Source organism: Hemiscyllium ocellatum, chromosome 4, assembly GCF_020745735.1.
Source record: "Hemiscyllium ocellatum isolate sHemOce1 chromosome 4, sHemOce1.pat.X.cur, whole genome shotgun sequence".
NCBI lineage: Eukaryota > Metazoa > Chordata > Chondrichthyes > Orectolobiformes > Hemiscylliidae > Hemiscyllium > Hemiscyllium ocellatum.
This window is the reverse complement of record NC_083404.1, coordinates 97,896,866-97,911,748: the sequence shown is the minus strand read 5'-3', so window position 1 is coordinate 97,911,748 and position 14,883 is coordinate 97,896,866.

Below are 14,883 nucleotides of genomic sequence, written 5' to 3'. Positions count from 1 at the left end.
ATCCATAGCATCCCACATACCATCTGCAGCTCCGGTGTATATGGGTGAAGCCCTAAATTGTAGACACCACAGGGTCTTCTCCTGCCTGGGGCAGAGCAGGTGCCTGGTCTCTGGCAGGCTTCCGGCTGCCAATTATTTTTGTTTGCATTGAGGTGCTCAAGAAAGATAATAGGGAAATGATGAGAACTTTAGACATAGACAGTGTGGGGGCACAATCTGGTGAGCACCTCAATGCAAGCAAGAATCATTGGCAGCCAGAAGCCTGCCAGAGACCAGGCACCTGCTCTGCCCTAGGCAGGAGAAGACCCTGTGGTGTCTACAATTTAAGGCTTCACCAACATACACAGGAGCTGCAGATCTCTTGAAAAGAAAGGTAATAGGGAAAGCCCTGGCAATTACAGGCCAATCAGTCTTAAGTCTGTGGTCAGCAAGGTTTTGGAAAGAATTCTGAGGGATAGGATTTATGACTATTTGGAAAAGAATAGCGTGATTAAAGGCAGTCAGCATGGCTTTATGAAGGGCAGGTCATGCCTAAATAATCTTATTGAATTCTTCGAGGAGGTGGCAAGATAAGTCGATGAAGTTCGACCAGTAGATATGGTGTATATGGACTTCAGCAAGGCATTTGATAAGGTTCCCCATGGTAGGTTCATTTATAAACTCAGGAGGTATGGGATGCAGGGAGATTTGGCTATCTGGCTTCAGAATTGGTTGGCTGACAGAAAGCAGGGAGTGGTTGTAGATGGAAAGTATTCTGCCTGGAGGTCAGTATTGAGTGGTGTCCCACAGGGCTCTGTTCTTGGGCCTCTGCTCTTTGTAGTTTTTATAAATGACTTGGATGAGGAGATTGAGGGGTGGGTTAGTAAATTTGCAGACGACACAAAGGTTGGAGGTGCCATTGATAGAATTGAGGGCTATTGCAGGCTGCAGTGTGACATAAACAGGATGCAGAGCTGGGCTGAGAAATGGCAGTTGGAGTTCAACCTGGTTAAATGCAAAGTGATGGAAGGTCGAACTTGAATGCTGAATATAGGATTAAAGACAGGATTCTTGGCAGTGTGGTGGAAACAGAGGGATCTTGGTGTTCAAGAACATAGATCCCTCAAAATTGCCACCAAGGTGAATAGAGTTGTTAAGAAAGCATATGGTATTTTGGTTTTCATTAACAGGGGATCAGGTTTAAGAGCTGCGAGGTTTTGCTACAGCTCTACAAGTCCCTGGTGAGACCACACTTGGAATACTGTGTCCAGTTCTGGTTGGCCTATTACAGGAAAGATACAGAAGTTTTGGAGAGGGTGCAAAGAAGGTTTACCAGGATGCTGCCTGGACTGGAGGGCTTGTCTTACGAAGAGAGATTGACTAAGCTTGGATTTTTCTCTCTGGAGAGAAGGAGGAAGAGGTGACCTGATTGAGGTATACAAGGTAATGAGAGGCATGGATAGAATCATTAGCCGGAGACTTTTCCCCAGTGCAGGATTGATTGGGATGAGGGGTCATAGTTTTAAAATATTAGGAGGAAGGTATAGAGGAGATGTCAGAGCTCGGTTCTTTATGCAGAGAGTTGTGAATGCATGGCTCACCACCAGCAATGGTGGTGAAAGCAGAATCATTAGGGACATTTAAGCGACTACTGGACATGCACATGGACAGCAGTGAATTGAGGGGTGTGTAGGTAAGGCTATTTTATTTTACATTAAGATTAATCCTCTTCACAACATCACAGGCCGAAGGGCCTGTTCTGTGCTGTACTTTTCTATGTTCTATGTTCCATGTAGGTTGACCGTATCTGAGCTGGTAGAGGTGCACAGGTAGCCTTCTCGATGCTTCCTCTGAGGCCTCGGGACTGTCATCCTCAAAGCTCAAGGAGGTAGTTTCAGATGGAGTGGCTGTTTCTCCACAGCAGGTGGTGGACATTCCGCTAGTAAAGATGTAAGACGAAAAGAGAGAGGCCAATGGTTAGAAATAGTGTGCAGTGAATACCCCTAACGGCAATGTATTGTGGGAGTCACAGTGGGATACAGATGCCTCTGCATCCCCTCAGCCGATGTAGTAGGAACCTTCGCCTGAGAGGCCCAGGATGTAGGGCTGAGCAGTCTAATATCTGGGAACCTCACCACCTCTCTGGACCCTTTCTGGCTTATTGTCAGCTGCTTTCTCCAGAAAAGAGAGAAAGGAAAGGATTGAGTGAGTTGAAAGTAGATGGCATCACAGTTCCTGGGAGGAAAATGGCGAGCTATTCCAAGGAAGTGAGTAGGAAAGATGGCCATGCAGGGTTAGTGGCGTGGGATATTTGCTGGGGTTAGGGAAGTAAGTATTATTGAGGAAAGATATTGAGTCAATAGTGAGTGTGGCAGAGCATGAGGCTTGGTAAGAGGTTGGCACAGTGGCAGAGATAGAGTGAGTGTGAGGTAGCAGAAAGAAGAGTGTGGCACTTATCTGGCACAGCAGAGAAAGTCATTGACCTTCTGGCGGCACTACTGATCATTTGACTGCACTGATCTGGATGGTAACCTCAAACTTAGGCTGCTAGGTCGTCTGTCAGACATCGCTGTACCACCCATCCACCAGGACTTCCAGATTCCCAACAGAGAATCACGGCAACATCTTAACCTTCTCTGATATCTTGGTACTGTGTCCATCACTGACCAGGGCAGTTTCTAAATGGCAGTGTTAGTACATGCACCAGGGGATACTGGCCTTTCATCAAATATCCACTGAGTGACAAATTGTTCCAGGAATAGCCTGTGGGAGGTCTACAGTGACACTGAAGGAATGGAGAAATGTTTCTAAGTCAGGGTAGTGAATGGCTTGCAAAAGAACTTGCACATGGTGGTGTTCTGATGTATCTGCTGGCATTTTTGGACTAGAACATAACAGTCATCAGTTTGGAAGGTTCTGTTGAAGGATCCTTGGTGAACTTCTTCAATAAATCTATAGATGATGCACACTGCTGCTACTGAGCATCGATTATAGAGGGAAAGAATGTTTGTGGATGTGGTACCAATCAAGTGGGCGCTCTGTCTTGGATTGTGTCAAGCTTCTTGTGTGTTGTTGGAGCTACAGTCTTCCAGAAACGTGAAAAGTATTCCATCAAATTCTTGACTTGTGCCCATTAGATGGTGGACAGGCTTTGAGGTATCAGGAGGCGAATTACTTGTTGAAGTATTTCTAACCTCTGATCTGTCCTTGTAGCCATTGCATTCACATGCTGAGTCCAGTTCAGTTCCTGGTTAAAGGAAACCCCTGAATGTTAATTTTGGGAGATTCAGTGATGGTGATGCCATTGAATCTCAAGGGCAATAATTGACTGATACTTGTGTGATATAAATTATATTTGCCTCTTGTCAGACCAACCCTGATTATTATCCTGGTTTGCTGCCTTTCAATATGGACTGCTCTTGGGATTGTCTTCCCATTACCTTTTAAGCTTCCAAGGATTTCTCCCCTGTCTTGATGGCCTGCAGACTTCTACTCAAAGCACCTCTACTATTATTAACTCCTTTAGTCTACATGAGACCATGTCATTCTAGGTTGTAAACCACAAGTCAGCAAATGCCCTCACAATTATCTTCTGAAGTATCTTACTGGCCATGGAGCTAAAATCACCTGACTGCATGTCAATGCTGTTTTGATTTCATTCCTCAAAATTACCTTCTGAACTTTTCAAAAAAATGTTGATTTTCTATACAGCTAAAATTGTGAACCATTCTCACTTTAGAAAGGTCATACCAAAATAACAATAACATCGCACTGGCAAAATCTTTGTGGGATATTCAAGGTTTTAAGCAATCAGCCTTTGGCCTATTGAAGTCATTTAGGGGCCTTATGCCACACAGCAATTTTCCCCATCCCATGTTGGAAGCTTAGCAGTTTCACTGTGCAGGTTGGTGTCAGTAGGACTGGTAATGAACACCCCACCAATAGTCATCCTTTTCCCTTTACCCTCTTGCCACTGAGATCCTGCTTTTCCTGTCACTCCTCACTAGGCCCTGCCAATCTGAGACACAGCCAAAGAAGTGGCTTTTGGAGACCAGGCTGAAGGCAAGTCCTGGGTACGTGAGGGGTGTGACAGGGATGTATCAAAGGGGATATGAACCTTTCAGGGGGTTGCCTTCAATTGGACTTTGCCGACCCCCTAAGCAGATTCTGCCTTCTCTACCAACACTAACCTGCACAGCAACCAGACTAGCTGTCCTTAACCCCACTAGTAAAATAGCTTGGGAAAGGGGGTTAAGACATGTAAATAGCCATCAGTTGGGTGCATTGTATGTGCCACCACCTTAAACCAGCAAGGTAGCGTAAAGCCTAGTCCTTGGTCAGAGTGCTGATCTGATTTAATTTTATTTTCTGTTCCCTCGCCTCATTCCAGCCTCCTCAGGAGGGAAAGTAGGGGGTGGTTTCGGTAATATTCTTCCCAGTACTTTTCCCATCTGTTGTTTTACTGCAGGAATGAATCTGTTGAATTTAATGTCTGTGTAGTTTATGCTTCCTCCAATATTGCAGGCAGAGAAATGTGATGTGAATGCTATTAAGCATTCTTCTTGTTGTGCATAATGTCACTTCCTACTGGTTAACTCGCTGGAATGCCAAATTATTGACACAAAAAGTTTTTTTTTAAACTGTTTGAAATGTCCATTTGAGATGTGTATTTATTTCAAAATGGAATAACTGAGGTACAATGCATCATGTTGCTTCGGCATCCACATTAGGTAAGGAGATAATGGAACAACTGTTCTGGAGAGTGATGTGCTAAATTGCCTTCACGGCAGATCACAGTTCTAATAACTGCCTTTGTTTTGGAGAAGACCATAGATTATAAACAATAATGAAGTTGTGGTGGCCATATCAATTAATGTTAAATGGTAGCATACAGTTTTGATATATTCCCTAACTCTCAGTATCTGACCAGGGTGTTCAACAACATTCTAGCAAATGAGCTAATTGCATTGACAACCAGCTACAATTCTGAATTTCTAGTGTCTGTAATAGAATTAGTGATTCCCATTTTTGTTATGCATCAGCATAAAACACAAGAACAGTAAGGGGAAGTTCAGCTTTCAAGAATACAATCATATTAAAACTTGCATTTATGTGATATAAGTGCTTTAGGGTTATGGAGTAACCTTGTGATGTCATAGAGTTAATTAACATAGGGCATAAATAACACAGTGGGGGCGGAGCTAATTTAGAATGAAGAGAGAAGTACATCTAGATTACAGTTTCTTAACTATGATCAGTGAGCCTGGTATCTCTCAGATAACCATCTACAGTTACATTTAATGTTAACATGCATTAGTTGGTGACTAGAGGTCATAATTTATATTTGGATTGAAGACAATGGCTTCTCAATATTTACTTGTAGGAAAAATCTAGAGGAACATTTCTCTGTTACAAGAAAGCATTTAATAGAATGCTCTCAGTCACCACCACATGGAATATTGGGGTTCTTTTATTTTCTATAGCGCATGTTAATAGAATGTTCTCAGTAACACCCCATATAGAAAATTGGAGATGTTTCATTTTCTATAGCTCATGTTTATTTCTCTTAGCTTTTGGTAATTTCTCCTAGTTGATTATCGGGTATGCACTAAATGGCTTGTTCAAGGTTTAAGGGTATTGGATAATATGGGGAAAGCGCAGCAGGCCAGGCAGCATCCGATGAGCAGGAGAATCGACGTTTCAGGCATAAGCCCTTTTTCAGGAGGAAGGGCTTATGCCCGAAACATCAATTCTCCTGCTTGTCGGATGCTGCCTGGCCTGCTGCGCTTTTCCAGCACCACACTTTCAACTCTGGTCTCCAGCATCTGCAGTCCTCACTTTCTCCTAATATGGGGAAATACATGCGAAAGCAATAAGGCTACATATCTCAAAACAAGACACTGTACATCTATTATATACAGCAGACTTTTTGGATTAATATTTAAGGTGACTTTTATTGAGGTGAGTTGACCCCATTTTTCAAATATCATATCATAAAATTATCCCAATGCACTGACCATGAATTTATTTCTAGAAGTACCTGTCTTTGTCTTACCTACTTGTGCTTTGTCTTACCTATTTGGTTAGAAGTCGGTTATAGCCTGTAGTCAGCAGCAAACCCCTAGTCGGGAGGCACAAGCAAACCAGGAATTCATTCTGTGGCATCATTAGAATTATTTGGATGAATTGCCAACACCAGTCTCTCCTCTGTTTTTGGAAAAATAAATACTTGGCTGTTTGCTTCACGAGTGGGATATGGGCGTTCCGAGAAGAGGGAGGGAGTTTGGATATACTACATCCGAATACTGTACCAACTCTATCTTTTGGGGAGTTCACTTACATTCCTGGCTCCCCAGTTTCTGGTTTTTTTTCTGAAAAAAACAGTATAAACTTACACTTAGTGGGAACCCACAGTGGCTGCAGAAGAATTCTTTTTTAAAAATGAGTTTGGAAAAGAGCAGGTACAGTTCCTGTTCTGCTCATCAGCAGCCAATTTTGGCAAGCAATCTAGAACAGATGCTCGGCCACTTATTTGTGTATTTAATGGGCCTGATGCCTGTTTTAGGTGGCTGACAGGGACAACTGAAAATACATCTGGTAAATTCAGCAGTAGCCCCAGTGTGAACACAGAGTGCAGGACATCCATTATTAAATTGGTCAGTGTGATGTCAGTGTCACAGGCAGTAAATGGGCCCAGTCTATGCCAATTTCCACTCCATTGTGTTTGGAGAAGTATTTGTTTATAATTTATCCACAGATAAGACTGGAGAAATGAGAACTAGGTAGACACATACTATTCCTTTGTCATTTTATTAAGGAGAAGAACATTTTTAAAAATATGCAACTAAATGACGACTAAAAATCTTTTGAAGGGACATTTGCCAATAGCTTAAAACATAGTGCTGGAGTTCCACATTGTTTCTATTAGTTTCTGGCACTGCCAGTCAAAATAATGCCTGATAATAATTTTGGTCAGCATTTGGAATTATGCTTGTGCTCTTAGGTACACAGGCAGGGATAGCTGCTTGTTTACAAAAAACATTTCAAAAAATATTTAACTCACTAAGAAATTGATTAGGGTATTCTAACACACTATTAAATAGCACAGTAATTTTCCTCAAAATGCCTTTTTAAATAATTAAGTACCCAGTGATCAACTGATGGAGACCCTGAAAAGAAAGCTGCAGATTTTTACAACTCCTAAATACATCAAAGAAGAGTTATTAAGGAAAGTAAAGAGGCCATAATGTTCTGTTATTCTGAGCAGTTCTTTGGAAGTTTTAATGTCCACCTGAGATAGCAGATGGGACTCTGATAAAGATATCATCTGAAAAGTTAAAGATCACACAACAGGTCATTGTCCAACAGGTTTATTTGGAAGCACTAGCTTTTGGAGCGCTGCTCCTTCATCAGGTGGTTGTGGAGTATAAGATTGTAAGACACAGAATTTACAGCAAAAGTTTACAATGTGCTGTAACTGAAATTATGTATTGAAAAAAGACCTGAATTGTTTAAGTCTCTCGTCTTTTTGAATGACCATGTTGGCTTCAGTTCTTTCATATGTAAATCACAAAACTTCTTTAAAAGTTACATTCTCAAGTGAACTTTAACATTTGGTGTCATGTCAGCCCAGATAGTGCTGCCCTGTGTGAGACTGTTTGTGCCACAATGGTCAGACTGATTCTAATCTTAAAAATGGATTTACAGAATATTACATAGATTCAAGCAGTTTTTGAGCAAAGTAAAATGTACTTCTGCAAGTACAAATTCACCCCACAAACTTATATGTGTATGTGTAAATGAAGGTGTTTGTGTGTGGGTGAGGGAGGGGGCCATGGCGGGGGTTATGAATGTCTGTAAAAGTGCGTGTATGTATGTGAGTGTCAGTGTAAAGGGGTATATGCCTGTGAGAGGATGCGTGTGGGAGTATGAGAGCATATGCGTGATCGTATGAGAGAGGGTCTGCATGACTGTATAGGTCTGTAGGACAGTGTGTGTGTGCGTCTGTGTCTGTCTGTGACTGTATGTGTGTGTGTGTGTGTGTGTGTGTGTAGTGCAATGGGGTCACCTGTAGTGTGACATGAACTCAAGGTCCCAGTTGAGACCATGCCCATGGATACCGAACTTGGCTATCATCTTCTACTTAGCCACTTTTCATTGTTGCCTGTCCCAAAGTCAGCCATGGAGGATGGTCACCCGAAGGTCCAAGGTCGAATGTCCCAGACCGCAGAAGTGTTCTCCGACTGGGAGGGAACACTCCTATCCATTGACTGTTATGCAGTGTCCATTCATCCGTTGCCATAGCAAAGTTTCCTCCAACCAACACTATACACCAGGTACATCGACGACATTTTCTTCCTCTGGACCAATGGCGAGGAGTCACTGAAACAACTGCACAGTGATAACAATGAGTTTAATGCCACCATTAAACTCGCAATGGACTACTCTCTACTATTTGTCTCATTCTTGGACACATGCATCTCCATCAAGGATGGGCACCTCAGCACCTCATTCTACTGCAAACTCATGGATAACCTCACGATGCTACACTTCTCCAGATTCCACTCGAAACACATTAAAACTGCCATCCCACATGGAAAGCCCTACACATACAGGATCTGTTCAGATGAGGAAGAACGTGACGGGCACCTGGAAGTACTCAGGGAATAAGAACAGGATATGATGCTCAACTCATCAACTGTCAGTTCCGACGTGCCACAATAAGAAACTGTAATGACCTCCTCAGGAGACAGACACGAGCTGCAACCAACAGGGTACTCTTTGTTGTCCAGTACTTTCCAGCAACCGAAAAACTATGCCATGTTGTCGCAGCCTGCAACAAATTATCAATGAGGATGGGCATCTCCACTTCTTGCCTTTAAACAGCCACCAAACCTCAAACAGACACTCCTACACACACACACACACACACACACACACACACACACACACACACACACACACACACACACACACACACACACACACACACACACACACACAGACCCAAACATTCATTCAGAGCCTCTCTCATGTGCTCACACATACATTCCTACACTCACACACGCACCCTCTAACAGACTTATTATCCCTTTACACTCACACATGAACATATATATATATGTTTGTGGGGTGAATTTGTACTTGCAGAATCACATTTTACTTTGCTCAAAAACTGCACGAATCCATGTAAGATTCTGTAAATCCGTTTTTTAGATTAGAATCAGTCTGACCATTGTGGCACAGACAGTCTCACACAGGGCAGCTCAGACCTTCAATACTTTACCTGGGCCGACATGACATCAATTGTTAAAGTTCACTTGAGAATGTAACTTTTAAAAAAAGTTTGTGATTTACATATGAAAGAACTGAAGCCAACATGGTCATTCAAAAAGGTAAGAGACTTTACAAACAATTCAGGTATTTTTTCAATATATAATTTCAGTTACAGCACACTGTAAACTTTTGCTATAAATTCTGTGTCTTACAATCTTATACTCCACAACCACCTGATGAAGGAGCAGTGCTCTATAAGCTAGTGCTTCCAAATAAACCTGTTGGACTATGACCTGGTGTTGTTTGATTTTTTAACTTTGTACACCCCAGTCCAACACTGGCATCACAAAATCCTCTGAAAAGCATTGTCAATTCCTCAGTATGACACCTGAGAATCATCTTTGTGTTGAACATAACCTTGATTTGTAACCCAATCTTAGGTGTTGCTTGTGCTTTTAAGGAACATTTTAGAGAACACTAGTTTCAAGCACAGTATGGGAGAGAGAGGATAGTGGTTGGAAGATAGACGGCAGCATCGAGACGTGGGGATGAGTGATTGAGCCCAGCACTGGGGGCGGGATTAAACTCAGCCTAGAGGGAGAGATCAAAGCCAGCACAGGGAGAGGGAACAAGTCAGCACAAGGGGAGAGATCAATGCCAGCATAGGGAAAGAGATCAAAGTCAGCACAGGGGGAGAGATCAACTCAGCACAGGGGGGGAGATCAAACTCAAGACAGGGAGAGAGATCGAAGTCAGCACAGGGAGAGAAATCAAACTTAGCACAGGGGGAGAGATCGAAGTCAGCACAGGGGAGAGATTGAACAGCACAGGGAGAGAGATTGAAGCCAGCACAAGGAGAGAGTTCAAACTCAGCACAGGGGAGAGATCGAACCCAGCGCAGGGAGAGAGATAGAGCTAAACGCAGGGAGAGAGCGAGCGCAGCGCAGGGGGAGAGATTGAGCCCAGCGCAGGGGAAAAAGATCGAGCCCAGTGCAAGGGGAAAGATTGGGCTCAATGCAGGGGGAGAGATCGAGCCCAGCGCAGGGAGAGAGATCGAGCCCAGTGCAGGGGAAAAAGATCGAGTCCAGCGCAGGAGGGAGAGATCGAGCCCAGTGCAGGGGGAGAGATCGGGCGCAGCGCAGCGAGAACAACTGGGCCCAGCGCAGGAAGAGAGATCAGGCTCAGTATAGGGGGAGAGATCGGGCTCAGTGCAAGGAGAGAGATAGAGCTCAGTGCAGGGGTAGAGATTGAGCCCAACACAGGGGGAGAGATTGAGCCCAGCGCAGGGGGAGAGATTGAGCCCAGCACAGGGGGAGAGATTGAGCCCAGTGCAGGGGGAGAGATTGAGCCCAGTGCAGGGGGAGAGATTGAGCCCAGCACAGGGAGAGAGATTGAGCCCAGCGCAGAGGGAGAGATCAAGCCCAGCGCAGGGAGAGAGATCGAGCTCAGTGCAGGGGTAGAGATCGAGCCCAGTGCAAGGAGAGAGATTGAGCCCAGCGCAGAGGGAGAGATCGAGCCCAGCGCAGGGGTAGAGATTGAGCCCAGCGCAGGGGGAGAGATCGAGCCCAGTGCAAGGAGAGAGATTAAGCCCAGCGCGGAGGGAGAGATCGAGCCCAGCGCAGGGGGAGAGATTGCGCCCAGCACAGGGGGAGAGATTGAGCCCAGCGCAGCGGAAGAGATTGAGCTCAGTACGGGAGAGAATTCGAGCTCAGTGCGGGAGAGAGATCGAGTTCAGTGCTGGAGAGAGATCGAGCCCAGTGCAGGGGGGAGAGATCCAGGATGGAGGGGCTGAAGCCCATAGCTAAAGAAGGATTGTAATTTGAAATTTTTAACTTTGTTTCTTATTTCCTACTTTGTACTGAGAAGATCTGTAATTTTGCACTTTTTACTAATTTCTTTATTTTTCTACTTTTAATCCAAGTTTGTGCACCTAAGTACGTTGGGTGAAGTAGTGACGTGAGTAATATAAGCATTTTGAAAATCACGAACCTATCATGACTCCAGAACCAGCACATTTGTAAATTGAACCTTTGCAGCATTACATCTTTATACCTAAGCAACAGTTAGCCACACTGTGCACCAAGAGTCGAGGAGTTTCAGGATTGTAGGATAATGTAAAAAAATAATTTATATAATGTCTTATCAGGAAGTCCTAATGTGATTATTGTCAATGAATTGGAATTGTAGCCACTGTTGTCATGCAGACAGACAGATATCAGTTTGCACACAGCAATATCTTGCAAAAAGACAATGAATTGAGTGACAGCTAATGCCCTGTGTTTAGGAGTACAATTCCTATCATGGCAACTAATGGAATTTTAATTCAGTCTGTCAATCAAGAATTAAATGTGCAAATCTTAGTGATATTGATCCTGACCTAACAGATTACTAGAACAATCCAGTTGGTTTCACTAGTGTCCCATAGAGAAAAAAAAGTTGATATCCTTTCCAGGTATGGTCTCCATGTGGCCTCCAGACCCACAGCAATATGGCTGCCACCGAAATGGCTGAGCAAGCCATGAAGTTGTATCAAACTGAAAGAGAAGAATGAGAACAAATCGAGGTGGAACAGCTGGAATTGACCTAGCCACTGGAAGCAGCAACAGCACAGGAACCAAGTTGACCCCACAAAGTCTGTCTTATTATTAACTAGTGGTTTAGAACAAAGAGGAAAAAAAATTACAGTCCAGGAACAGGCCCTTCAGCCCTCCAAGCCTGAGCCAATCCAAATGGACTGTCTAAACCTGTCGATCTGTATCCCTCTGCTCCCCACCTACTCATGCATCTGTCCAGATGAATCTTAACTGAATCTACCATACCTGCCTCTACCAGCTCTGCTGGCAACGCGTTCCAAAAACTGTGTGAAGTTCTTGCTATGTATATCCCCTTAAACTTTTCACCTCTCAACCTTGAAAGCGTGACCTCTCGTTATTGAATCCTTCACCTTGGGAAAAAGCTTGTCTCTATCCACACTGTCTAAACCCTTCATGATTTTGTAAACCTCAATCAGGTCCCCCCTCAATCTCCTTTTTTCTAATGAAAATAAACCTAACCCTCTCAACCTCTCTTCATAGCTAACGCCTTCCATACCAGGCAACATCCTCGTAAACCTTCTCTGCACCCTCTCCAATGCGTCCACATCCTTTTGGTAATGTGGCGACCAGCACTGTACATAGTGTTCTAAGTGCAGCCAAACCAACGTCTTGGACAATTTTAACATGACTAGCCAGCTCTTATACTCAATATCCCGTCCAATGTGCAGCAAACTTCAGGGTACAATGGATCTGCACTCCCAAATCTCTCTGCCCATCAACCTTTCCCAAGGCTCTTCCGTTCATTGTATAATTCGCTCCAGAATTAGACTTGCCTAAATGCATCACCTCACATTTGTCTGGATTGAACTCCATCTGCCACGTTTCCACCCAACTCTCCAGTCTACATATATCCTCCTGTATTCTCTGACAGTCCCTATGCTTTCTGCTACTCCACCAATCTTTGTGTCATCTGCAAACTTGCTGATCATACCAACAGTGCCCTCTTCCAGATCATTTGTGTACATTACAAAAAACACTGGCCCCAATACTGATCCCTGTGCAACACCACTGGTCACCTTTCTCCATTTCGAGAAACTCCCTTCAGCTACTACTCTCTATCTCCTGTTGCTCAACCAGTTCTTTATCCACCTAGCTGGAACACCCTGCACACCATGTGACTTCACTTTCTCCATTAGTCTACCATGGGGAACCTTATCAAACTCCTTACTAAAGTCCATGTATATAACATCAACAGCCCTTCCTTCATCTAACAACTTGGTCACTTCCACGAAGAACTCTGTCAAGTTGGTAAGGCACGATCTCCCCGCACAATACCATGTTGCCCATCACTGATAAGCCCATTCGTTTCTAAATATAAATAGACCCTATCCCTCAGTACGTTCTCCAGAAACTTTCCCACAACTGACGTCAGGCTCACTGGTCTGTAGTTACCTGGAATATCCCTACTACCCTTCTTGTACAAAGGGACAACTCGAGCAACTCTCCAGTCCTCCGGCACCTCACCTGTATTTAAGGATGCCACAAAAATATCTGTCAGGGCCCCAGCTATTTCCTCTCTCGCCTTCCTCAGCAACCTAGGATAGATCCTATCTGGTCCTGGGAATTTGTCCACCTTAATAACCTCTAGCATACCCAACACATCTTTCCTACTTCTGTCAACATGATCCAGACTAATCAAACTTCTGTCTCTAATCTCAACATTCATCGTGTTCCTCTCCTCAGTGAACACTGATGCAAAGTAATCATTCAGAATCTCACCTATTCTCTCAGGTTCGACACATAGCCTTCTATCGTTATCCTTAAGTGGACCAATCCTTTCTCTAGTTACCCTCTTGCTTCTTATATAAGAATGAAATGCTTTGAGATTCTCCTTAATTCTGCTCGCTAAAGCTATTTCATGACTCCTTTTAGCCCGCTTTATTCCTCATTTAATACTTGCCCTACTCTTCCAATGTTCCTCCACGAATTGTGAACCATGGATGACAAAAATTGTACCAAAATTGAGAGAGCTTTCCCATTGAATAGTCAAGCAACAACGTCACACCAAACCAGATTCCACAATCGATGACACAATCTCTTCCATTATCAACATTACTGATACGTACTGCCTCACCAGAGATGGTTGCACAATTAAACAGTTAGAGGGAGAATTGATCTCGGAAATCCAGAAATCCAATATTTCCAGATCTCAGAAAGTCTCATGCCATCAGATCAAACATGGGTAAGAAAACCTTCAGCTGGTTATCACCTACCACTAGCGAAATAGTACTCTATTTTGAATACCAATTGAAGGAAGTGCTAAGCTAACAAAGACTCAGAATGGATTGCAGGTGAAAATCTTCAATGTTTATAACCAAGTGCCTTGATAGCAATACTGTTGACCAAGCTGTCTGAATCCTGAATTACATACTGCATCTGCAGCAGGCATCGAGTGAATCAACAAAAAACCCTCTTGACGTCATGCTCGCTGCAATACCTGTGTGAATGTATTTGTTCATGACAGACTGGTAGAAGTGACTAAAGCTCAGACCTTGTGCAATATAGTCCTATTTTCACACTAAAGACACTAGCAATCATGTTATGAGACCACTATAATGAAGGATTCCGTACAGACCTAACACATCAAATTCCATGAGGTACTGTGGTCCATTAGCAGCAGAATTCTATTCAATCACAAGTAAAATCTTAAAGCTTAGTAAATACATCAGTCTACAATTGCCACCAAGCCAAGCCAGGGAGGAGATGGGGAGGCAGTTAGGAAGTCAAATGCAATGTTAGCATTCATTTCAACATGGCTAGAATACAAGAGCAGAAACATACCACTGAGGCTGTGTAAGGCTTTGGTCAGACCATATTTGGAATATCATGAGCAGGTTTGGATCCTGTATCGAAGAAGGGATGTGATAGCATGGGAGATGGTTGCGAGGAGGTTGACAAGAATGATCCTGGTGATGAAGGCTTTGTCATATGAGAATCAGTGAAGAATTGTGGGTCTGTTCTCGGTAGAGTTTAGAAGGATGAGGGAGGATCTGTTTGAAATGTACACAATATAGTAAGGCCTGGATAGAGAGGA